This window comes from Triturus cristatus, chromosome 11, assembly GCF_964204655.1.
Source record: "Triturus cristatus chromosome 11, aTriCri1.1, whole genome shotgun sequence".
NCBI classification, from domain to species: Eukaryota; Metazoa; Chordata; class Amphibia; order Caudata; family Salamandridae; genus Triturus; species Triturus cristatus.
Genome location: NC_140594.1, coordinates 857,493,964 through 857,521,293, shown reverse-complemented (window position 1 = coordinate 857,521,293; position 27,330 = coordinate 857,493,964). Strand labels below are relative to the sequence as shown.

General features: G+C 44.9%; 1 protein-coding gene across 4 annotated transcripts in view; it reads left to right on the top strand.

The window, feature by feature from the left end:
- The window catches only part of INPP5D (inositol polyphosphate-5-phosphatase D), a 660,212-nt gene that overhangs the window by 530,729 nt on the left and 102,153 nt on the right, over window positions 1–27,330 (top strand). The gene's annotated exons all lie outside the window — the stretch shown is intronic.

Genomic DNA, 27,330 nt, shown 5'->3' with positions numbered 1-27,330 from the left:
CACAGCACTTTTGACAATTTCACAAACCTGTCTACCTGCCTATACCACTCGACGGGCTTTTCTCTCAATCGAGGGAAATCATTCGTAAATGACAAAATATCCTGTCTAGTCCATGGGACATGTACATATCCTCCTCCATGAATCTCTCTCATAGGATAAGCATCCACTGTTTTTTCCTTTTCTCTCATGAGAAAAGCTGAGTAAGTCCTGTCCACTGAATCTTCCCTTTTCTTGTACCACCTATCCTTCCATTTTTCCACATCACCCCATTTTCGCAATAAGGCAATCATTTCCTTAATTTGTCCTGTTCTGCCAACACCATTTAGATTTTCAATATCCTTGTCAGTGAAATCCACCCTGTAAGGCTTCTGCAAAGCTTTTACCTTATCCATGTCAACTCCTAGTTCACTCGCTATTGCTTTTAACCTGTCATGTGTACTCTTAGCCCTCCAGGTGATACTCTTGCACATAAATAACAACTCTCCATCATGATGGTTTTTTAATATATCGGCAGGAATTGTTCCTGCAATAAGCTCCTCCAATTCTATGCGCAACCTGGCTACATCAATCGCCTGTGAATCTTTATCCTTCTTTTGAAGAACTTTCAACCAATCATTCAAATCTTCAGCTGTTATTTCAGTAGACTTTTTCACCGTACCCACTTGTTCCGTCATCCTTTGTGGTTCCAAAATCGTTCCTCCCAAACAACCAGTATTCAATCCTGAATTAGGCTGTACATCTAATCCTCCACTACATGTGTCATGTCTCAACTGTCTCAAATTCATTCCTGATCCTCCAAAGAACAAGTACCAACCAAACCATTTCCAACATAGGGAACTGTCAAACCATTTTCTCCCATTCTTTGTTTATCAAAAATAGGCACAACCGGTCCTATGGTTACAGGCACTGTAACAGCTTCCAGATTTTTCGTCAGCTCTCTAATTTTCTCAGTCAGCTCAGATGTGGTTCTGGCTAATTCTCTTGTTTTCTCATCACCGATTCGATTCTCTCTCTCTCGCTCTCTTTCCATGAAAGAGCTACCACTTTTCAGATCAGGTGTCATAACCTCAGTTTTAACAATTCGCAAAGTATCTCTTATTGGAGTAGCAACTGGCGTGCTCTCTTCTGGTTCTGGTCTATATGGAGGTGGTCTCTTGTAAATCATGTCATCCAAGACCTCATCCTCATAATCATTAGCCCCATACCTTCTCACTTCTGTATCAGGCACCTTTTCTACACCTTTCCTTTCTTCCTTCTCGTCAACTGTCCTCATAGGATATAATCCCTCTGACATACTAGCATCTCGCCATCTCCTCATTTGATCATGATGAGTTTCACGATCATATTTCCTCCCGAACATATACCTATAATTGCCTCCACTCCTCTGCTTTTCTCGCTCATGCACCTCATCTTCCCATTCCACCAACGCCTCGAACTGTGTCGGCCTTGGTCTAGGCTCTAGACACATCATCTTTTCCCGTAAATTTCTCAACACGGCCAAATTAAATGAACCATGTTCCGGAAACGCTAAGACACCATCTTCCTTAGTATACTTAGCCCAGTTATCCAACCATATACAGGTATGATACCCATATTTCGCAACCATGAAGGATGCAGGAGTTCTAGTCGGAGGTAGCAATTCACCTTCTCTAGTTATTATGTTTTTATCCTTGTCGAACCACCTCTTAATTTTACCGAACAAGGATTTCTTCTTCTTTTCCTCCGGTTGATAATACATTTTCACGCTTACTACAACCCTCTAGTCCTTTCCGCAACTGTACGATCTTTTTGTCCAATAACAGCGCGACTCACACCAACGCACCAATCCTGGAGCGTCTACGTCACCCTGTACTCCTTCCAATCCCTGCGCGGCTCACACTAACGCACCAATCCCAGCGCGAGCTCTGTTCTGATCCACTACCCAATCAGAGCGCGGTCTGTATGACTCTCAGCAGTCGCTGCAGTTGCTTCTGCTCTGTCTCCTGTCACTCGTCTACCCCTCCTTTACAAAGCCTTCTCAGTAGACTTCGTTTTAGATCCACAAAATCTATTAGTTACAACATATAAACATCTCCATTGTCTGCTTCGCTAACCATAGAATAGTAAAGAAAAGTTTTTTTCACAAGAATCCCGCTTCTCTCTAGAACAGCGCTTACCTCTGCTCCACTACGGAATTATTACTTTCGTTGACACAGTAGCACATCCCTCTACTCTGCCCTTCTAACATGCATCCATTAACTGTTTCCTCTAGGACTGCTCCAAAGAGTCTTACAATCAACTAAATGCTCATACATTCACGCACTTTCATACCAGAAAATGTAGCACATGCACACAGAATCCTGCCTTTCCCGAGAACAGCGAACAATCTTTCCCACTACCGAATTATAACACGCGTTAACCAAGCAGCGCTTACCTCTGCCCAGTCCTTCAGACAAGCTCAGAGAATACCTATTACTACTCCAGCAGTAAGCTTTAACGGCGAACCTTACGGATCCCTGGGACTTAAGACCAGAGTTTCACAGATAACCTTCACTACCATACACACTCCTTTTATACTGAAAATATGTCCCTAATAGTAACACACGACGATGTCACTGATTCCGAACCCAGACAATGCGACGCGCAACTTCAATTGTCACACATACAGGTAATTCCAACAATCCCGCACTCACTTCCCTCTGCCCTACTACGGAACCGTCACCAGCTTCCAACATTCCAGAAGCCGTACACACTACATAGAACTCAATACGACGACTTCAACATATAGTATTAGTACATATACCAACACCAATCAATAAATCAATGAATCAAAAGCCTATGTACAAGCAATCTTATCAGATCAAGACAATAATCTAAAACCATCATACTGCTACCAGGAAACTGCTGCAGATCGGCGCATATAAATTCTCCCTACTTCCACGGACAGAGTAAATCCACAGTCGCACGCACATACACTCATCATACGCTAGGGCCCATCACACTGAAATTCATTCTATTACTCTATCCACACTGAATATATGAAAGAAACCTAAACCAATCTGCATCTAAAGCGAGGTCAATGCGATCATAAAGAAATTGTCCTGAGTCATGATTTAAAACATAGGAAATACATTTGAAACTCAATAAATGACAAAGAAATGACCACCCGACACTGGAATTCAAACAAATGGTTGTTTATCTAAATTAGTTCAAATGAAAGTCAATCAATAGCAAAATCATTATTCTCATAGTTACCTATTCTAGCTAAATGGGTCAGGACAGGTCTCTCAGTAAAGTCTCTCGAGCTGCCGTCCTCAGCATAGGTTCAGGAAGAAGTGGCCTCAAAAATCTCGAATGCAAAAGCCACAGACCCTCTCTAGTCTAGTATATTTATAACAAAACTAGCGAAATAAAAGTAACAAACAAATTCTGAATGTCCGTTGAGCCGCTGAGCGGAGCGAGCAGGAAAGGATGTCACTTGGTAACATTTAGATAACCTCCGCTCAGAAAAAATCACAAAAATAAAAACACGGAAGAAGGAAACTCGAGTTTGCAAGCGATACATTTATGAATGCTCTTCCTCGGTACCATAGCAGAGCCACCGAAGATTTATCGTTGTTCATTGAGGCTTTATTCTTCTCCAAGGTCAATTGGAAGCATGCCCAGAGCTGCTGTCCTCACGGAAACTTTTAAATCAGACAGAGGCTGTGGTCAGGTGACTTTCAACCATGTTCAGCAAGGCCTCTCGTCACATCTCAATCACTCGAGCGCAGGCTGTAAATAGCAGCCATCTTTGTTTAGGCCAAAACGGACCATCTTAATTAAAAGAGACACAAAACAACGTTACCACATCATAATGATTATACAGTGTTAATCCCCACTAATACCCTTATGTGTATGTAATTACCTAGCCGTCTGCAACACAAAGAAGCATTAGCACACGTTTATTTTAAAAGCACAAACTCGAAACAAATAGCACTTTTGCGATACTCATTTAAGTAAATTGCACATATTATTAAGCAACATATATGCATTCCCACGTGTAATTTTCTCTCATTAGTAATGTTGATTAGTCGAGACTTTAACAAAACTAATAATTAGTGATTACAGATTAGTAATTTTAATCATAACATATAAACAAAACTGGAGCTTAAAACTCAATAAATTTTCAACAGAAAACTCTGCTCCAGCAATGGCAACACAAAATGGCGCTGAGATACAAAATGGAGTCAATATTCACAGAACCTCAATTCCCCGCAACAAAGGGGGTTGCGAGGCCTGGACAAGAAACATGGCAGCCACAGCACAGCGAGCTCCACTGGGCTGAGGCTCTACTCTGTAATAATCCACCTGAAGACATTGTCTGATTCTTATAGAAGGGGTTCCTCTGAGTTCCTGTGGCAGTATGTAACTGTCAAATTGATTACTCAGGGGTGGCTGGCGAGGCCTGGTGTTCGTGAGTCCTCCTTGCCTCACGACTGGTGCTGGCTAAGGGGTCCACGCTGGGCCGTGACCACGGTGAAGAGTGAAGTGGGCCATGGCCAGTGAAGTACACCGTGCAATCTCTTCGCAGGGTCAACCCGAAACGGGTATTGAGCGCTGTACATCAGAAAACAGAGGGTACGGTTAGTCACTACGCAAGTAAACATCCTTAACATTTGTAGAGAAACCAACCCAATACAATAAGAGCGAGAAAAAAACACGAGGAAACATGTAGCAAGAACATAAGTTGAATCCCGAAAGTGTCACAAACAAAGAAGATAGCCATGATTTCTCTAGGGTATAAAAAGATTAGTTATATTGACTTTGGGAGGATTGTTTCAGCTGGTGATTCAAGAGAAGATCTTTGACTTGTATTTTGAAAGAGGAGGTCGAAGGGTTCAAATGGATATCAGTAGGAAGAGCGTTCCAAATTCTTGGGCAAGAAGGGGCAGTTGTATGTTCTTTTCTTTTTTGAAATTGTGCGGTTTCAGCAGGAGAGTTTAGATAAGCCTTGAGGCTCATGCTGTAGCCGATTGATCTTTGGTGGGAGCGGGCAGGGGCTTAGCCGGCCAAGGGATCCCCCGAGCGGAATTGCCCTTTTACCGCCTGGTCGAACTGTATGGCAGACAGCTGCAAGTGCTGCTTCACTGTGTGAGGTGGGGTAAGCGGGCTGTTTGATAACCGCCTGGTGCTGACCTAGACTGTCTGAGACCTCCACGCGATGGGGAAGTAAAGAGCGGCCAGATTACCATTGACTTCTGTGCCACACCCAGAGATAGGCACAGGGTCCAAACAGATGGTTGCGGCTGCGCTGAGGTATGCAATGTCACCATCGCTGACAGCACCTAGGCCTGATGGGGTTGCCCAGATCCTAGAGGGTGCGAACTCTTCTAGAACATCTATGGAGGCGAAGATAGACACCCTGGCCGCAAAGGTGGGTCTACATCAGGAAGACCAAAAGAAGCTGCAGGAAAGGGTGAACCAGGCAGAATCGTCCCTGCAACAGTTTCAGCTGAAGACAACGGACCTTCAGCATCAGGTGCGGGAGCTTTCAGCCCATCTTCGCATCTTAGAGGACAGGGTAAAAGATGTGGAGGGCCGAGCACACCGCAGTAACATACGCTTGGTGGGCCTTCCCAAGGACATGGAGTGCTGTGACATGGTGACCTATTTGGAGGGGTGGCTCACGGAGGTGGTGGCTCCCCAAGGCCTGTCAACCTTTTTCTCACTGGTGGTGAGGATGCTTCCCTTGGAAGCACCACTTAGACCCATGGTAGCAAAACTGCTGCATTTCTGCAACAGGGATGTCATTCTTCAAGTGGTCAGGTAGGTGGGTCACTTTGTGGTGGGCAACAGCAGGGTTTTCATTCTCCCAGACTAATCTCTGGCGAGCCAGAAGCATAGAGCTTCAGTCCTTAGTGTGAAACGTAGGCTCCGAAATAAGTGACTGAAATACGCTCTGCTATTACTGTCCAGGCTTTGGATCACCCATGAGGGTAAATCTTTATTCTTTACAGATCTGGCGGAGGCTTGGGGCTGGGCCAAGGCCATCCTCACAAGTAGGGACCATGTGGGAATGGTCGCAGCGCTCTAGGGGTTCACTACGTAGAAGAGGGGAAAGATGACGGGGGCTGGAGAGCCGCGTGACCTCGACCCCCAGCAAGATGCAGGTCATGATGCACAAGGCCTCCACACTCCGGGCTGTGGCTGTACTCCGTGATCCCCCTTAACACTTGCATTGAACTCCAGCAGTGCTACGGAGACCAGAGACCACTCGCTCGGGTGTATAGATGAAGGCATTGCCCTGGATCTCACCAAAGTCTGCGAAGGAATTGATATGAACTAGGTTGGGGGACATACCCGAGAAGGATGCACAAACTAAACCATCTGGGGAACGCCTGACCATTATTAAACTGCATGGACCCTGGTTGTATGGTCTGAGGGAGGTCCACCTGCAGCTCCTGTGCTGTTACTGGTTGGGCACCTTCTCGTGGTTGAGGGGCTGGCCCATCCATGTAATGGATTTACCCTAGTCCTGTCCACACTTGATGGTAACAGGAGCGGCATCTCTGTGCTCACCTCGACAGACCTGAGTTGTTTTATCATGTTTCCTCTCTCTCTTTGGTCATATGCTTTTTTTTTTACCACGTTGGTCTATTGCCAGCCCTCTCTATCTATTACTATCTGTCTCCTTGTACCCTTCTCCCTTTGCCTACTTCTCAAGGAACCTTCTTTTTGCCATTTTTGGCTCATGTTTATTGTATGTTTGGGTGAGGTAAGGTTTTTGGCTCTGCCCTGGGAGGTGATTTGTTGGGAATGGTAGTTCCTTTTTTCAATACTGTTACTGAGAGACCCTCTGTGGTGTCCCTGAGATATCACACTAGACTGGTATCAGAATGCAGGGGGGCAGGTGACACGTGTCGGGGGAAGGAGGAATCACCCCAGCAATCAATCAATCAAGTAGTATCTATAGAGAGTGGCTTGTCACACGTGAGAGTATCCAGGCGTTTGCTGCAGATCTCATTTGAAGAGACAGGTCTTGAGCCCCTTCCTGAAGTCGGTGAGCAAGGTCGAGGGGGAGGGTGTTGCAGACTTTGGCGGCAAGATGGGAGAAGGAACATCCTCCGGTGCGGCAGTGGCATATGCGAGAGATCTGCGCGAGAGCAAGGTGTGAGGAGCAGAGGTTCCTGAGGGGACGGTGGAAGTGTAGCCAGTGGTTCAAGTAGGTGGGTCCTTGGTCATGGAGGGCTTTGTAGGTGTGAGTCAGGAGCTTGAAATGGCATCTATTGTAGACCGGGAGCCAGTGGAGGTCTTTCAGATGCTGGGTGATGTGGGTTCTCATGGGCAGTCTGGCGGCTGCGTTCTGGATTGTCTGGAGTACTGCATGAGTTCTGTGGTGATGCCTGCATAGAGTGTGTTGCCGTAGTCCAGGCGGCTGGTGATGAGGGCATGCGTTACTGCCTTCCTGGTGCTGATAGGGAGCCACTTGAAAATCTTGCGGAGCATGTGGAAGCAGGCTCATGAGACGGCGTTGACCTGACGTTTCATGGAGAGTTTGCTGTCTAGGATGATGCCAAGGTTGCGGGCATGGCCTTTCGGCGTGGGGTAGGTCAGAGTTCCAACGGCCACCAGGAGTCATTCCAGAGTGCGGTGTGTTTGCCGAAGATGAGAACTTCTGTCTTGTCTGTGTTAAGTTTTAAACAGTTGTCCTTCATCCATGCTGAGAGGCCTTTCATGAAGTTGATTTTGTTGCGGAGGGGTCGGCACAGAACAATAAGATGAGCTGTGTGCCGTCAGCGTAGGAGATGATGTTGTGCGATCAGACTGTGTCTGCGAGTGGAGTCATGTAGACGTTGAAGAGTGTTGGGCTGAGGGATGGGCCTTGGGGAACGCCGCAGATGTTGTGTTTGGCTTGCGAGGTGAAGGGAGGGAGGTGGACTTTCTGGGTGCATCCTGTGAGAAGGAACACACCATATCATTGCCACAGCAGGTGTAATGACACCCCACACCTCTTACAATTTCATTACGTGGAATATTAAGGGGTTTGTAAATCTGGGCAAGTGCCCTTGTATCCGTTCTTATTTGGTGAGATGCAGTGCACAAATGCAATATTACAGGAAACACACCTTATGGGGTGGGAGGGGCGCCAACTCTGTTCCCTCTGGAAAGGCAAGCTATTTTACATCAACTCTTCGGCATATTCCGAGGGAGTTCTGATATGGGTATTAACAGGAGTGCTGTTTTGCCCGCTATGGTAGTGGGCGGACCCTGCAAGACGATACGTGTTTATAAGTGGGAGAGTAGATGGCTTCCCGATCCAAATTCGTATCCTTTACTCCCCAAACACAGGACAGGCTACACACATACACTCATTAAACAAACAAATGGAGCTGGCCTTAGATGAACCCTTGGTGGTAGGGTGGGATTTTAACTGTGTGTCAAATACTCACCCTCCCCTACCTTGAGCATCAGCACATGAAGTAACCAAACAAGTAAGGGATAGGATTAAAAACTTGTGATTATTGTACACATGGAGGCAGGCACACCCATTGCTCCGGGAATAATCACATTTTTCCCACATTCAGGCTTCGCACACTAGAATAGAGCTGTTCATAACTTCCCATTACAACAAACAAATGATGGACAGAATGCTGACAATGCATACATTCTCCCCCAGTCAAGAGATCTGGGTTGAATCCATCGTTCTTTTGCCCACTAAAGCCACTGGAGTCAAGCTATCCTGGCTGATGACGGCTGATAGCCAGAAACCGGTCCTAGGATGCTTGATTCCGGTCCAGGGAAGACATGGCTCGGCAGTTCGGGCTGGACTGTTCCCATGAGGCACAGGGTCAAGACTGATTTGCATATGGCCATGTCTAAACTGGGGTGGTGTAGTGGGCAAAAGAACGATGGATTTAACCCAGATCTCTTGACTGGGGGAGAATGTCTGCATTGTCAGCATTCCGTCCATCATTTGTTTGTTGCAACGCTTTTCGCCCTAAGTGGGATGGGTATTCCCAGACGTGGGACCCGTGCTCACTACGCCACTGGAGTCAAGCTATCCTGGCTGATGACGGCTGATAGCCAGAAACCGGTCCTAGGATGCTTGATTCCGGTCCAGGGAAGACATGGCTTGGCAGTTCGGGCTGGACTGTTCCCATGAGGCACAGGGTCAAGACTGATTTGCATATGGCCATGTCTAAACTGGGGTGGTGTAGTGGGCAAAAGAACGATGGATTTAACCCAGATCTCTTGACTGGGGGAGAATGTCTGCATTGTCAGCATTCCGTCCATCATTTGTTTGTTGCAACGTTCATAACTTCCCAGCGACTTGCGGGGATGAAGCATAACATAGAATATTTGACGATGACCTGCTCGGATCACTGCCTGCTTTTGTTGGACCTGCGATCAGGCTCATTGAGAACTTGTATACCGCACTAGCGCCTGCACTGCTCTCCAGTCTATCACGGTACCTGGAGCGTCGAAGTAACGCACTATTTCCAGGTAAATGTCGGTTCAGCCTCCACACCACTGGTTGAATGTGATGCCTTTAAGGTGTACATCAGGGGGATTTGCATTAAAACCTCTTCTGGGGTATGCTCTGTGCGGAGGGCCCAGCAGGACTGTATGGAGCGTGAGCTGCATCTCTTAGAGCTCAGAGCAGTCCTGGATGTGGAGGCGCGATGCGCCCTGGTCTAACAGCAGCTAACCTGAGCTCCAGGCTGGGCCAGCATGATTTCCAGAAATACATCTTGTGGAGAACGGGCAGGAAGTTTGCTCGTGGGTTTACTGAGGATACAGAAAAGTTGACCCACAATCGCTACCATCTGACACCCAGAGGGCCACTGTGTGCACAAGCAGGCAGATATTGTGGCATTATTCTCAGACTACTATAAGAGTCTGTACGGTCCAGTGCTGGATGTGGGCAAGGAACAGCTGATTTATTTTCTGGCTGGCATACTTCTGACTGCATTAACTCCTGAGAGCAGTCTCCAAATGGAGAGCCCGATGATCCATGGGCGTCCGCAGGGGGGGGCAAGGAGGGGCGCACTCCCCCCCCCCCCCCCCCGGAGCGCCCCTCCTTGCCCTCCTGCGGACGCCCATGCTTTTACGGACGCCTTTTGCCTGTAATTCTGGGCCTTGCAGGGAGCAGAGCTGTTCCCTGCCAGAGGCCTCAACTCGCTGATGGGGCGCCTTGCACTCCTCCCCGCAGACCCTCCCGCCCATTGTCATTCTGTCTGTGGCTGATTGCCACATTCAGAATGACAATGGCCAGTTTGAGCTGCTGCTACAGCATACTTCTCACCTTGAACCTCTAAAGCGCCTTAGCTCAAAATCACTGAGGAGCTGGTCGGAAGGTAAAGTTGAAGTTTAAATATGACACACATGGTAGGAGAAGCAGAAGAGCACTGCAGGGTTAAAAGAAGTCTCCTCTTGCAGTTGGGGCGCACAGTGAAGGCAGTGGGGGTACCCTGGGGGGTTTCGGTCCTGGAAAAAATGCAAGAAGGGGATCCGTGCAGTTGAAAGCATAATCTGGCCCTTCTCTCATAAGAAGACATGCATCTTCTAACAAATGTACCTGCTTGTGTTCCATAAATTGTGAGGTCTTGTTACTCTCCAGTGCCATTTCATTTTGTAGTGTGAAAGGAACGGACAACGATTTATCTTGCCATGAAACTGTTAAAGAAATGTAAATCTTTTTTTTTATTTTTTTTTACCAAATCTTTATTGAGATTTTTGGCTTACCTTGCATTACCCAACCCTCCCCCCCCCCCCCCCACCACCGACCAGCATACAGGCGTTACAGTATATTTGCATATATATGCTTTTGACAAAAAAAAAGTTATAACAAAACCTTTTTTAATTTAGACATATTAACAATTATTATTATTTTTTTATAAGGTTACTCCTTATCCTCTATCCATAATCTGAGTGGATCCCAGACCGCTAGACCTTTCTTTTTCTTGTTCAAGCCCTTATATCTATATATAGCTATTTCAAGGCTATAAGTTGCGAGTAAGCGCGCTCGCCATTGTTGAAATGAGGGTGGATGTAAATCTAACCAGGCCGACGCTAAACAAATTCTAAATATTGCCATTGAAACAAATATTAATCCCCTTATTTGAATTGATCGATAATCCCCTTCTGCCCCCAAAACTATTTCTGCTGTTGTTATTACAATATCGGTTTTGAGGATTTTAGAAAGAAAAATAGAGATATCCCGTCTAATAGTATATAGTTCCTTGCAAGTAGCAAACATATGAATTATATCCACTTCGGGAAGTGCGCATCTTGGACATCTCGTCCCCTTGCCAATGCTCCATTTTGCTATCTTTTTAGGGGTATAGTATAACTGAAAAAAAGTCTTGTAAAATTGTGCTTGTAGTTTGGTAGATATTAAAATTGATTGCGAGAGGTTGAATGCAATTTGAACGGATTTTACGGGAATTTCTAATTTTTCCTGCCATATCTGAAAGTGCTTGTCAAGGTCGTCAGGTAGATTTATAATTAAATTATTGTAGATTTCGCCAATCTTGATTGCTTTATCCTTTATAATCATATCTATTATCTGTATTTTCTGAAAAGCTGTGTTACCACCCCCTTTTTTCAACAAGAAGTCTCTTACTTGCAGGTACTTGTAAAAGTCACGATGTTCTAATGAGAATTTTTTTTTTAGTGATTCAAATGTATTAATCCCAGCTTGATTGAAAAATACACCAAGCTTTGTGATTCCTAACATGGCCCAGCGTTTCATACATGAACCAGAAAAAATTGCGGGGAGATTTTGGTTGCACTGGGTGGTCGTGTAGTATGAAAATCTACCAATCCCCAGTATTTTGCGTACATTACCCCAAACGTTATAAATTCCTTTAAAGGTTTTAAACCGGACCTTTTTAAAATGACAGTCATAGGTCAAACGCCAGAGATGATCTCGTGTTGCTGCCCCAAGGATAAGTTCTTGTGGGGATGAAACCCTTTCTGCTAGATTGAAAACGGGATTTGAAGTTAGAAGCGCTCTGCTATAATTAAGTGTAGTAGCCCACCAGTAAGCTTTAGAATTAGGTAGGGCAAGTCCACCTCTATCTTTGGGTAAGTTAATAAACTTCATGGCTCTACGCGATCTGCTATATCCCCAGATAAAACGAGAGAAGATACGATCCAATTCTGTAAAGATATATTGATCAAAAATTAGACAGATGCTTCTAAAGAAATATAAGAATTTAGGAAAAAATACCATTTTTATTAGATTACTCCTACCAAAAATTGTTAAGTGTAAATTATGTAATCTCTTCAATGATAGCTCCGTTTGTTTCAACAGTGGATTCGTGTTTAACATAACTAGATTGTTAAGATTGGAGGTGATATTTACCCCTAAATAAGTCGCGTTTTCGACAATCCTTTTGTCAGCACAGCTAATTTGATTATTAATAACAATTTGAGTTTTATATTGATTTAGTTTATAGCCTGAAACTTCACCAAAATGATTAGCTTCTGTTTCAATTAGTTTTATAGCATCACTAGGGTTGGTTATGGTTAAAGCAATGTCGTCGGCATAGGCTAATGTTTTGGTGTCTCCATTAGGGGTCCTCACTGGTAAAATTGCTAGGTTTGATTCTAACCTCCGAATGAAAGGATCTATAAAAATAGCAAAAAGTAATGGGGAGCAGGGGCAACCCTGCCTCGTTCCTCTCGTCACTTTGAAGTTTTCAGCTATATCCCTATTTATCACAACTGCTGCTTCTGGGTTAAGATACATCATACTGGTTGCTTTGATGAATTTTTCCCCGATTCCACTCTTTGACATGGCTGTCCATAAATATTGCCAGGAGACCCTATCGAACGCTTTTTCAGCGTCTAGTAATATCAGTGCCATAGGGTCTCCTGCTACTTCGGTCACGTCAAAGAGTGTGATGACTCTCTGTATGTGATCAGTGGTAGATCTGCCTGGAACAAATCCGTGTTGCCTAGCCGATATAATCTTGTATATCATTGGAGCAATTCGACTGGCAAGTATTTTGGAATAAATTTTAGAGTCATTGTTGATGAGGGTAATTGGACGGTAAGCCCCTAACTCGGTTGGATTTTTGTTTTTCTTAGGAAAGACAATTATTTTTGCTTGTGCCCAAGATCCTGGTGGTAGTCCACCATGAAATACCTGGGTCATCAGCATTACAAGTATCTTTTTAAGTTGTTTAATGAATCTGGAATAAAATTCAGAAGGAATTCCGTCGAGCCCACTTGCTTTACCCGAGGGAAGACTATTAATAGATAGTAATATTTCAATCCATTGCGGCGCCTCAGCCAAGTTGTCCCTATCAGTTTGGGAGAGCTGAGTCCAATTGACAGTCTCTAGATAATCATCGATTTGAGATTGGTTTTTGTAAGTCTCTGTGTAGAGTTCCGAATAATATCTTTTAAAACAATCTCTAATTTCTTTGGGATCTTGGGTGAGGCCTTTAGTGGGGTCTTTAATTTCTGTAATTGTACTGTCCGTATATTCCTGTCTAGCTCGAATTGCAAGATGATGACCGATACTTTCCCCGAGCTCGTAGATTTTCTCTTTATTTTGGGTGGCTTTACTAACTGCTTTATTTGAAAACATTTCTACAATTAGATTTTTTGTAATGGCAACATCTCTAATTGCCTCTTCAATATTGGTATTTCCCCAAATTGCTATTATAAGCTCTTCCTCTTTTTTAGCTAATTCATTTTGTAGGTTTTTTAATTTTAATTTTTCTTTTTGGTTGTTTTTGATTGAACATCTCAGGGTTTCTCCTCTGATTCCCGCCTTAAGGGTGTCCCAGACAATTTCCAGCGGGGCACTACCAAGATTGTTTTCTAAAAATTTGGGAATCCATTTCTCTATAATCTTACAGTATTCTTCATTCAGCAGTAGAGCCCTTTCAAACGTCCACCTATTGTATTTGGATTCTATTTTACCAATATCAAGACATATAATTAGAGGGTTGTGGTCAGACAATACCTTGGGTAATCGATCTATGGAGCTGTGTGTGGCTATATTGTGTGATGCAAATATATAATCCAGCCTAGCAAACTTTAGATGTGGGTTTGAAAAAAAAGTGTATCCTGTATTATTTGGACACTTCAATTGCCAACAGTCGAATAACCCATGTGTGTTACATAATTCTTCAAGGGCTCTGAAAACTTTCGGTTTTCGACCTTGATACTTAAACTTATGGTGCCCCAGCGCCCAGTTTGAAGGAAGATTTAAGTTAAAATCAACACATTTTATCAATGGTAATGGCCAATGAGCCAGTTCATTGGATAAAAATTCTAAAGGACCTGGGTCATCTTCAACACACCCATATACCGAGCAGATGGACAATTTTTTCCCCACTCCATAGTGGCATTCAGTAATTGCCCATCGTCCACATTTATCTGCAGCTGATTTACTGAATTGAAGACCCCCACTACGAGCTAAAATTGCAACTCTTTGTGTTTTATTGCTCTGAGTTGTTGCCGTGATCACCTTATATCCCAGAGTTTTTAAGATTACAATTTGGGATCTTTCAACATGGGTTTCCTGGAGGCAGACTACGTCTGCCCCAGTTGAGTTAAGACCAACGGCTGTTCTCTGTCTTTTATTTGGGTCGTTTAGGCCACATATGTTAATAGTAAAATTGTTAATTTTACTCATTTTGAAACTTTAGGGATACCAGTTTTCCTCGCCTAATTGTTACGCCTGTAGGCCCTCCCCATCTCGCTTCCCCCCTAATCCCCTTAAAACAAGTAGAAACTGTATGTGTAGAAATGGACAAAAAAAAAAACCCTGCCCCCTTCCCCACCACCCATCCCCACCACCCCATTCCCCTAAGAGAGGCTACCTGATTCGAGATGAACCAGGTTATGGGCATCATTGCAATCAGAAGACAGCAGGCGGCGGCTGACCTGATATATATCTTTTCTTTTTCTTAACAACTCTGTGTGTATTTTCCTTTTTTTTTTTTTTTTTTTGCTCCCCTCGCTCTTTGCCATTTGTGACTTGTATGTCATAGCTTTCCTGTTATGTCTACCAAGATTCAAATTAGCTAATTTTGAAGAAAAAAAACGATTATTTTTTAGGTTTGTTTTTGTCTGAGATTGTAATTTCTTTTAAATATGCTTCAGCTTGAATCTCGCTAGTAAAACGTCTTGTGATGCCGTTAAAAATGATCTTTAACCGTGCAGGGTTCTGTAGGTAAACAGTGGCACCAATGCGTTCAAACGGGGTGAATAGTTGTCTCATCCTCCATCTTCTTTCGACCGTAGCATGGGCAAAATCAGGTCTGCAAAAGAACGCAAAGTCTTTAAATTCTCTTTTCTTAGCCGGTCGTGCGAGATCAAAAATGGTTTCCCGTAACAAAAAATTGCCAAAGTTAACAAGAAATGCACGGGGGTGTTGTACTGATGTCTGGGTTCGTTTAGGAAGTATCAAGGGAAAGCGATGGGCCCGATGTATTTCCTTGTTATAGTCCCACATATGTAGTTCTGGAAATGATTCTTTCAGTAGTGTGGTGATGAAACCCCTTGGATCATTTCCCTCAACGTTCTCGGGAACCCCAAGAAAACGTAAATTGTTTTGTCTAGCTCTGTTTTCTTGGTCTTCAACCTTCACCATTAAGTCTTTGATTATACCATCCTGTTCTGTCCCAAGTGTTTGGAAATCACAGACGTCTTTCTCAAGATTTTCCGTGCGTATTTCCACTGAGGCCAGTCTGTCCGAAATCTCTAGACAAGTTTGTCCCACTTTTTGTATTGCTCCTTGAAGTTTCTGGATAGCTACGTGGTTTTTCTTGTTATCATGCTTGACATCTTCCTGAAAGTTCTTAATTGATTTGAAGATGTCGCACAGGGAGAGTTTTGTCGTCACCTATCTCAGTTTGCAAGTTTTTAGATATCTTGGATTTCCTCACGACTTTCCCCATGGGACTTAGGTTTATGTCAGATTCTTGTGGTGAGGATTTCCTGGGTTTATGGTTTGTTGGTTCAGTGTTACTCCCTTGATCCGTGGTATCTTCGAACATAAGTCTATTGTGTCTCTCTTGTCTCTTTTGTCTTTCCCTTTTTCTTTCCTGATTCTTCTTAGTAGAGCTACCTTTTAAGTAGGGTTTCTGTTTTTGTGCATCAAGCTCTGATAGTTCGGGGTCTGACATAATATATTCAGAGCTTGTCTGTTCCATTTTCTGTTGCTCGCTTGAGGTTGAGGCGCCAGTTTCATAAATTTCAGAGCCTGAACTTGAGTCAGGATCGGATTCTTGTAGCACTAAGCGGGCTTGGTCCTGAGCTTGGTCCCGAACAGTGCATTGAGAAAAGCTGGTGTCTTCCAAGCCTTGGGTGACTTTAATGTAGGAACGGTCAAAGCGGAGACTTTTGCCAATACTTGGTTTTTTGAGCGCTGTGATAACCACTGCTGTTGGTGCTTCTGTTCCTTGCACCCTGGTTTGCACAGGTGTGGTCTTGTTCAGTTCATTCGGTTCGTGTGCTTCGTTTGATTCCATTTGTGCAGTGTTCAACGCTTTTACCACACCAAGCTGTTTCTCAGTACACACGCTAGTTAGGGGGTGAGCTCCCTGTGCCACTAGCGATGTGTTAATAGACCTCGGATCAGGTCCGGGTTGGCTATAGCCCTCAGGGAGGCCCGAAGATATTTTGGCCACAGTATTAAAGATGTTTGATATTCGAGGTTGGGCTATGTCTGGTTGTCCGTTACCTCTTATGGCAGTCTTTAGATTTTTTATTGTTTGGAGCCGCCTCGCTTTTTTTTTCAGCAGGTCAATCGTGTCTCTACATTCATCACCATCACCATCACCGTCCATATCCTTATCATCATCTTTTTCCTTATCTCTATTCTTACTTTTCGATTTTGCTGTGACTTTGATTTTGGGTTTCTCCTTCTCCCTTTCTTTTTCTTTCTCCTTCTCCCTCCCCGTCTTACCTTTCAGCCCTCTTGTTTCTGGCCGGGTAGATACACTGTGAATCTCCTGATTAGACTGGTCTCCCGGGGCACCTTGACACCCCAATATATCAATATCAATATCAACAATATCAACAATATCAGCATTGGTGTCAATTATCTGCTCAGAGTCAGCCCTCTGTTCCCAGTCCTGCTCCATGTTTTTAGCTGGGATTGTATCTGACTTAGTAGATACCGCCCTAAGCGCTGCCCGACGCTCTTGCTCACCTTCGGGCTCACTTTGAGTTCCAGAGAGTTTACCGGGTCGTTTGAATTTCCGCCACCTCTTCTTGCTGAGCAGCACTGTCCCAACAAACAGTGTATGCCCTAGGAGGCAGGAAAAATGAAAGACAGGGAGCCGCATCGACCAGCAACAGCCACCAATCACTTGAAGCGCCCACCACGGAATCAACGTTGCGACGCAGGACACCAAGGACACCAAGGGATTACCGATGACCGGAACCCCAGACCCTCGGAGCCGAACCCAGACAGAACCGCCAGAGCTGTCCACCGCCGCCACCCTCCACAGCCAGCTGCCGCGGTTTGTTCAACGGGTGAGTGAGTTGTGAAACAAGTCGCAGTATCAGGTTAGGCACCAGGGTTTTCTTTTTTTCTTCTTCCCACAGACACAGACACAGCCCATTGTAAATCAATGTATTGTTTTTATTGTCTGTAATGAAAGAGATAGAGAAATGTTTGTGCATGTCTGTCTGTATACAAGAATAAACAAGAATAAACACTAACAGCTCCAGTAAAAATACAAGGGCCATTTAGAAAAATACCAGACTGAGGCAGCAGTAGAAAAGATTCGATCATGCCAGTAAAGGTGAGAAGTAGGGGATGTGAAAGAACAGTAGTGGGTGCATGTGTGCGCTGTCCTGGGGGTTCCCACCCTTCCCACCACCAATTATGAAAGATAGATCAGTAAAAGGATGGATTGATGAGTGAAAGGGTGGATGATGGGTGAGTGAATGGGTGTATGGATGAGAGAAATGATGGATGGATTGATGAATTAATAAGTGAAAGGGTGAATTGATGGATGGGTGGACGAGTGGATGGATGAGTGAAAGGGTGGCTTGGGTGAAAAGGCAAATGGTTGGATGGATGAGTGAATGGAATTCCTGAGTGTAAGAGTGGGTGGATGAGTGAGAGGATGGATTGGGTGAAAGGGTGGATGGATGATGGATGAGTGAAAGGATGAATTGGGTGAAAGGGTGGATGGTTGATGGATAGATAAGTGAAAGGGTGGTTGGATGGGTGGAAAGGTAAGGTAAGTGGTTAGATGGAGGAGTGGATGGATGGGTGGAAGAGTGGATGGATGAATGAAAGACTGGCTTGGGTGAAAGGGTAAATGGTTGGATGGATGAGTGAATGGATGGATTGGTGGAAGAGTGGATGGATGAGTGAAAGGATGGATTCAGTGAAAGGGTGGATGGATGATGGATGGATTGGGTGAAAAGGTGGATGGAGGGATGGATGAGTGAAATGATGGATGGAAGAATAGATGTTAGATAGGTTTGCAAATGGTTGAAAAGGTTTGGATATGAATGGTAACCCAGATGGAAGGACAGAATGAATGGTGAAAGACTGAATGGTGGATGAAAAAATTAATAGATAACAGAAAGTACATTTGAAATGGTGGATGTCAGGGGTTTGATGGAAGGATGAATGGTTAGATCCTTGGACAAGAGAGCTCTTCTGGGGAGGGTTGTGATGACTTACTTTGCTTTCTTGGTGCCATAAGAGCTTTAGTTCAAAGTGGGAGGTATTTCAATTTTCTGGCTATTCCCTTGCCTATGTATTACTATCCTGCATTTGCTGTGTGCTTATGTGTGGGATCCATACATCATGCATACGATATTTTGAGTGACACCCAACTGCTACTTGAATGTTACACTAGTAATTGTAAATGTTTGCATGCTTTGTTTTAGGTGTAAGGTTTTAGGGATAGCCTCATAGTGCCATAAGCTGTGCTTGAGATGCATATTTTGTTTGTAACAATAGGCAAGGTGTCAAAAATAAACTATGTAATAGTGTATTGACAGTGCCTTCTTTAAGAAAGCTGCAGGGAAAAGCACCTTTGTGACTTCCGTCAGCTAGTGCAACTCTCTGCGAAGCCCCCACAAGCAAAGTCAGATTCCATATTTTAAGTTCCACTTGCTGAAACACTCATAATGCGTTCCCTATCGTGGGCTCATCACAGCAATACTCCCTCTAGTTCACCTATGCTTGCCGCGTTACAGCTCACAATGGCACTCAGATATGAGATGCTAGTAACAAATTCTATCCGAGCAGATCTTCCTGAGCACTTCTCTCACCATACATGTCTGCTCACGACCATGAGTTGTAAACAAAATATCAGACTGGACAACCCAGTGCAGTAACCATATAAATAGATTATTATCATATGAAATACCTCAAAAAGACCTGCACAGTTGCTCAAAGCTGTGAGCATACCAAAAAAACGTGAAGTGCACGATTGTCTCAACCCAATATAAACTTATTTTAACTTGTACTTAAGTGGTTGTCTATTTACTTACTTTTATACTATCGCGCAACTTCCTCTGATGTGTCAGTAAAACGTACTTTTTGTTCCAAAGATTTGTCCTGAATTTTGACCTTCTGTCCTGAATTTTCGTCTCGAATTTTGACCCTTTGTCCTGAATTTTTACACTTACCGTCCTGAATTTGCAACCATGCCAGTTGGTCACCCTACATTAACTGGTGAGTTCACTTTGGGGCGCTGCGTTCACACATGACGTCACCAAAAGTACTGAGTTCACCCGAACGTGTCTGCAAAGCATTCACCAATGCATCCATGGTACTTACAATGCGAAACGCTCGGGTGCGCAGATCTGGACAGGACTGAAGCGCAGAAGCATGACTGAAGCACGCACCTCCACTAGCAGGGAAAAGACACTCTACAAGCCGCGCAGGAACCATGAGTCTGCTTCCCCGCCCCAAACATCCTGCTCAGCCCCCATTCCAGAGCAGGGATTTCTCTGAAGTGACCCCTTAGCCAGGGCTTTAAATGGGCTGGGTCCCCCGGGTCACAGAGGACATTGCAACGGGTCCTTATCGGGCTCTAAGGTCATGCCCTTTTTTCTGACATAAACACTGACCGATTTCTAAATAATGAATGTAAAAAGGCAACCCATATCAGCGATTTAGTTCCTGTTTGTGTTTGACGTTTTACGTAATATTTCATTCCCTTAGAGTGTTAACGATTTCCCAGATGTTGTGTTTCTGTATTTTTTCTGTGTAGCATATTACGCTTGTAAAGCGCCTACTTTGATCTGAGCCACCACCAGGTGCTAAGAACGAGCCATGGTTGAATGCTAAGCATCCGAGAATGTGATTTTTATGACCCCTTCTGAGAGGCCCAGAACCAGCCCGCCTCTGAACGGTTTCAGCGACCCTCCCTGCCCCCACCCTTTGTTTTCTTTTAGACTGGTGCCACCAAGGTGATAACCTTGCCTGCAGGCAGGGATTTCACCTAAGCACTTGATGTGTTGTGAATGTGAGCATGGGGTGGGAGTGGGAAGATGTGCACAGCAGAGGGAAAGGGATGGCCAGTGCAGGGTAACGCTTTCTTTTGTATAGGAATTTCTGCTGGTATCATAGCCCAGGGTTTGCTGTCTGTGCACTTGTATAGATGTGTATTCCATACAAGTGCACAGACAGCAAACCCTGGGCTGACGCCAGCAGGAATTACTTTACAAAGGAAAAGTGTCACCTGCACTGCCATCACTTTTCCCCTGCTGTCTGTGCACTTGTATGGAATACACATCAACGGCGCTGCTCACCGTGAATGGTGAACAGGGCCATGGATCTGTCTCTTTTTGCATCCAAGGGCACAGACGAAGAAGCAGGGGAGGCTCAGGCAAGGAGAAACTTGACCAACATCTATCTACACAGTGAAGACCTTCGGGAGGGGCTGGATGTCAGGACGACAGTGCTGCTGATCAGCCTGACTCCACTGAATAGTATCAGAAGAGCTGGCAGCAGTTTTTAAGTAAGTTCCTGTAACTTTAACGCATTCTACAGCATCATCAGCATTACCTACTGGCTGCATATCTAGGTTACTCTGAGTGAACGGTGTTCTAGACTTACATGCATGGAAACGTCAAGGAGGACAGTCCCCTCCGAATATGCAAATGTAGTGTAAGCTTGTAGTGTTCAGCTTTTGGGGTGCCAGGGCGTAACTTTAGGGTTCAGGTTGGGTGTGGGTTTTAGGGTGTCAGGGAGTAATTTTAGGGTTCAGGGTAGGTTAGGGATTGGGGTGCCAGGGGGTAATTTTAGGGTTCCGGGTGGGTATGGGTTTTGGGGTGCCAGGGGGATAATTTTAGGGTTCAGGGTGGGTATGGGATTTGGGGTACCAGGGGGGTAATTTTAGGGATCAGGGCAGGTATGGGTATTAGGGGCCAAGGGGGTAATTTTAGGGCTCAGGGCAGGTATGAGGTTTTGGGGGGCAGGGGTAATTTTAGCGTTCAGGGTGGGTATGGGTTTTGTGGTGCCAGGGGGATCATGTTAGGGTTTGTGGTGGGTATGGGTGTTGGTGTGCTAGGGGGTAATTTTAGGGTTCAGTGTGGGTATGGGTTTTGGGGTGCCAGAGGGATAATATTAGGGTTCAGGGCGGGTATGGGATTTGGGGTACCAGGGGGGTAATTTTAGGTTTCAGGGCAGGTATGGGTATTAAGGGGCCGGGGGGGTAATTTTAGGGCTCAGGGCAGGTATGAGTTTTGAGGGGGCAGGGGTAGTTTTAGGGTTCAGGGTGGGTATGGGTTTTGGAGTGCCAGGGGGATAATTTTAGGCTTCATGGTGGGTATGTGTTTTGGGGTACCAGGGGGTAATTTTAGGGTTCCAGGCGGCTATGGGTGTTGGTGTGCCAGGGGGTAATTTTAGGGTTCAGTGTGGGTATGGGTTTGGGGGTGCCAGGGGGATAATTTTAGGGTTCAGGGTGGGTATGGGTGTTGGGGTACCAGGGGGATAATTTTAGGGTTCAGGGCAGGTATGGGTTTTATGGGCCAGGGGGGTAATTTTAGGGTTCAGAGAGGGTATGAGTTTTGGGGGGCAGGGGTAATTTTAGGGTTCAGGGTGGGTATGGATTTTGGGGTGCCAGGGGGATAATTTTAATGTTCATGGTGGGTATGGGTTTTGGGGTACCAGGGGGGGTAATTTTAGGGTTCAGGGTGGGTATGGGTTTTGGGGTGCAAGGGGGGGACATTTTAGGGTTCAGGGCGGGTATGGGTTTTAGGGTGCCAGGGGGACAATTTTAGGGGTCAAGGCGGGTATGGGTTATGGGTTCTGGGGTGCCAGGGTGCTAAATTTAGGGATCAGGGAATGTATGAGTTGTAAGGGGCCAGGGGGGTAATTTTAGGGTTCATGTGTGCTCTAATTGTTGTCCAGTTTCAAATGCAGAAATCACCACGTTTTTTTCTCAGCTTGGCCTGAGCATTAGCCGATCCTGATTGTCTGCCATTTTAGCTCCGCCCCTATTGAATAATATTAGCCATGCCCCTTCATTTGCCAGGTTAGCCCATGGCCCGATCATTGAGCGTGAGACAGCCCTGGCAATAAAACAATGGCAACAGACAAAATGTCTGGCAACGATGAACTTCCCTTGGAATTCGTTTTCAGGTGTACCTCCTTAAGCATTTGGCTCGGTTTTAGCAGTGGCTTTCATAGAGGGACAGCTACCAGTATCCTACTAGGAATCCCTCATAGAGAAATCCCAAACAAGGGACAAACGCTTTGGACAGAAGCGTGTATTGAGCCCTGTCCCTTCTCAATCTGGACTGTAAAATCATCGCAATCCGCAAACACTCTTGTTTATCTTCTTTGATACATTTGGACCAATGCGGATTCGTCTCAGAGAGGAGTATTTCCTCGAATATTAGGCACCTCTTTCACATTTTAGACTGGCTGATGGAGAATACTCCTGGGGCCTTGGGGCCCTCGGTGGAGAAGAAGTCCTTTGACAGCCTCTCCTGGTCTTACTTATTCGCTGTCCTCCACCACATGGGGTTTGGGGAGGAGCTGTCCTGTATGCAGCGCCAATGGCATGGGTGAGAGTTGGATGGGAATATTCGGAGCACTGCTTGGATTCAAAGGGGCAACCGACAGAGCTGCCCGTTGATTTACTTGAATGATGTTAATAAGGGTCTGATGCCAATTATGAGACTCTTGGACTCCTTTAGTACACTCTTGGGACTCTGTGTAAACACACAGAAGTCTTGTGTTTTTACCTTACTGGACAGGTTTTGACCTAACGCGGTCCCAGTTGCCAGGCACACCTTCAAATATCTGGGTATCCGTGTCTACAGTGACCCAAAAGATGTCCGCCGGGGCAACCTGGATAAGGTGGTTGCCTCATTTCAATCATCACCAAGGTTCTGGCAGAGACTCCAGCTGTTGCACATGAAGGAAGTGACCCAAAATGGGCCACCCGGGTCACTCGCGACCACCTCTCGGCCTTCCATAAAATGAAGAGTCGGGGACGACAGTAGAGAATACAAACTAACTTATTTATTAGTAAATGTGCTGCAGCGGAGTCCAGTCGGACCAGCCTCATGGGATGGCTGCCTAGGGTACTGACTTCCGGACACTTGGTAACACATGATAAGCTTTCCAACACCTCCCAAGTCCCGCCCCTAGTGGAAAACTACAGCCTCGGCAGAGGCTGAACAAAGGAGGCACAGAAGAATGAGCTACCTGCAGAATGGGTACACGTTATCAGACTCCCAAGGTTGTCTTGTTCAGGCTCAACTCTCTCTAGTGTGGGAGCAGAGCTACGATCAGGGATAGGCATGTGAAAGCAGAATAAGCTATTCATTAGTACATTAGGGTTTCAGCCTTGACTATGATAAGGAGAAGTAACCGAACAGCAGCTTTCTGCTGAGGCAAGCAGAAAGGGTAACAGAAGCTTAGTTTAGATCATAGTGCAATATGGCGGCTGAAAATAGAAATGGCGTCGCAAATGCTAACTTAACTTGCACAATGCTAGAAGGGACCGGCCACACTCATATGCAGTAGCGGCCATTACAAAATAGCTACATGAATGCTAACATAATACAGTGTAAAGCATGAGCAGTGGAGTAATAATCTATTCAATTCTAACACACATCAGCCGCGTCACACTTGCGAAGATGGTGGCCTTGTTGTGGGTTTTAAACAGAAAGGGGTGGGAGCACACTGCTTCACCTCCCAGCACAGTTCGCCCCTTAGCATTATGGTAAATGCAGTTCATGGCACATGCTTACTTGAATATTTACTGGTGTATTCCACCACAGTTGGTGCTGGTTAGTGCTGTAAATCTCTAGACACATGTTTCTGGATATCATCCGTCATCAGTAGAGATAAAAAAGAATGTAATCTGGGGTTGCTGAGCAGGCTGCCACAATCCTTTCAGGTCTCAGTACCTCTCACATGCTCACAGGTGCATCTCCACAAGCTCATCAGCTCAATGGCTCAAGGGAGACTTTTCAAACAGAAATGGGTGGGAGCACACTGCTTCCCCTCCCAGCACAGTTCGCCTCTTAGCATTATGGTAAGTGCAGTTCATGGTACATGCTTACTTGAATATTTACTGGAGTATTCCACCAAAGTTGGTGCAGGTTAGTGCTGTAAATCTCTAGACACGTGTTTCTGGATATCATCCGTCATCAGTAGAGATAAAAACAAATTTAATCGGGGTTGCTGAGCAGGCTGCTACAATCCTTCCAGGTCTGAGTACCGCTCACAGGCGCATCTCCACAAGCTCGTCAGCTCAATGGCTCAAGGGAAACTTTTCAAACAGAAAGGGGTGGGAGCACACTGTTTCACCTCCCAGCACAGTTGGCCCCTTAGCATTATGGTAAATGCAGTTCATGGTACATGCTTACTTGAATATTTACTGGAGGAATCCACCAAAGTTGGTGCAGGTTAGTGCTGTAAATCTCTAGACATGTGTTTCTAGATATCATCCGTCATCAGTAGAGATAAAAACGAATTTTGACCATTCAGCGCAATCTGCGGCGCAAATTCAACTATGGTTCACATAAAATGTCTGACCAAGCCTTCACCAACCATTGTAAATAATTTTTGATGAACCATGTATTTCTGTATATATATTTTTTTCACTTTGTCACATTGCGCCTTCCGCTGCTCTCTCACTTGTCACTTGCCCCGTCACCTTTTTGTGTCACAAGCACATTAGTGCACCAAGTTCATTTAGGGTTGCCCTTGCAATTTTTGCACACAGTGCTGATATAACTGTTATATATAATTTGTTATTTCAAATATATGATGCCAAGAGCACTTTCTATAACTTACCTCAAGTCTCCCTTAACCCTCTTGTAATGTCTTATACATGCATATATACTTGTCTTCCTCAATGATACCGGTTGAGACATTGTTGTTAGTTTTTGATCTAATGAGAGCACATCACACTTAATCTAGCAGAGCCATTATCACGCTGCTGCTTGTATGTGGCTTGGATCAGAGATAACAGGGCTCACATTTTGACCCGGGGAGGAACTCCATGGTTCAGCCACTGTTTTTCTACTCAAAAACAACCCTGTTAATTATTTTGGTGTTCTTGTATACCCTATACCTATGAGTTGCCCTTTTATATCCTCAGTCTACACTCAGGCAGGGAACCAGTCCAAAAGCTTCCTTTGTCTTCCTGCTTGGTATAATCTGGTATATTCTGGCTCCAAAGTGGTGTGCAGCACCAGAGTTTATCTGGCTGGTATTCTCGGCACAGTAAATCAATTCCACAAGGCTCTACTAGGGAAATCCAACAGGAAATTTGGCAACTTCTACAGCAAGCTTCGCCAGACACAGGTGGCAGGAATTAGCATTGGCAGACCACAAGGAGAACTGCAGACAGCATCTGAGAGCTCTAGAAAAGAAGCAAACCTGGTGTGACTGTGGCCAATCAAGCGATGGCAGAGTCAGCAACCAGCGGATTCAAACAGAACATCATCCCTCCCTTTACGCCAAAACTGGCCCCCTACCAAGCAGCTCTTCTTTCCTTCTAGAGATATCATCTGTGGGTTCCTAAACCGCCCAATGGTTTCTCGCTCTATCTGTTTCATACCTCTCTGTTGAGGCAGTGTGTGGTCCTGCATGTCACTTGCTTCTGGCACTTGTGACAAGCTGTCTCCACTGCCATAACTGGGAGAAACAAGGAAACACAAGCCTGGTTACAGGCAAATCTGTGGCTCTGTGTATGGCCTCTGTAAAGGATGAACCCGGCAGATGTGGGGCAGGACACTGTCTCCTCACTCTCTCGCTATCTCTGTCTCCCTTTATCTCTTGCTCTAATGCTGTTTTGGCAAAGTAAAATCATATGTAGGGCCACTGGAGTTATGTGTTTCTGCAGCCGCACCTTTTTTCGCATAATTATGGATTTGCTGCTTTTGCCACATAATTCATCATCTGCTGCATACTCTGCACAATTTAACAAAAAGAATAGTATCTAGCTCACATAGATCAAAAGTTACTAAAAATGTGTTGATGTGTGTTCATGCGCATTCGAAGACCCTTCATAAAGGTTAAATGGTCTTCTTTTAGTTGCTTATTTTTGTATTTGGTTGTTAAATCGGTGCTAATGACAGTTGTAAACATACAAAAAAATTAAGTCATGCTATCAAATAAGGGGCTGCTTTATGCCACATTATTTACCTTTTCTTGGCGCATAATTTAATCAACCCTGCTGCATAGTTTCGTGCTTCTCTGCAGCATTATTCCAGTGGCCCTGATCATGTATATGGCTTGGTGTTAACCCCTTCAGTGCCACGCCCTTTCCCCCTCCTGTGCCGGGCGTTGCACTAGTGGGTGGGGTTCATGACGTGATAGTCTCGTCATGGGCACAGCGCAACCGTGCTCCATGACGAGACTATCTCGTCATGGGCACTGAAGAGGTTAAATGACTGAGAGCTGCTGTAACCAGTGGAGGCATGAATCTAATCAAAATGTCTGTTTCTCAACTTACTCTTATTTTACTTTTAAACTCCAATTTTAGAGTGTAAAGATTAGCATAGTGACAGCATCTGAAATTCTCTTAGTTTATCTGCCAATTAAACCCTATAATGATTGTTCTAATTGCACTGGTAGTTAATTTTATTGCTTCTAGTAGGACATGTACGAAATATTTGTCTTTGTTGCTTGTGGTGAGATTAAGGTATCCATTGTACTACCAGGAGGCTATACCAGTGTATCACCTTCCACTTCTGGTTACTTCTCTGGAAACTGTCTTGTGTGCAACACCTACTGGAGACTCCAGAGAGACCAGCACAGTTTTTAGGTTTTGCCTAAGCAGCGCTTGCACTGTCTCTGCGAGACATGCTGTTTTCAGGATATGGGCTTTAAATGCTACGCCCATTTTCAAGGACTGCCCCTGTTACATGTGTTATTACTCAGAGCTTGTG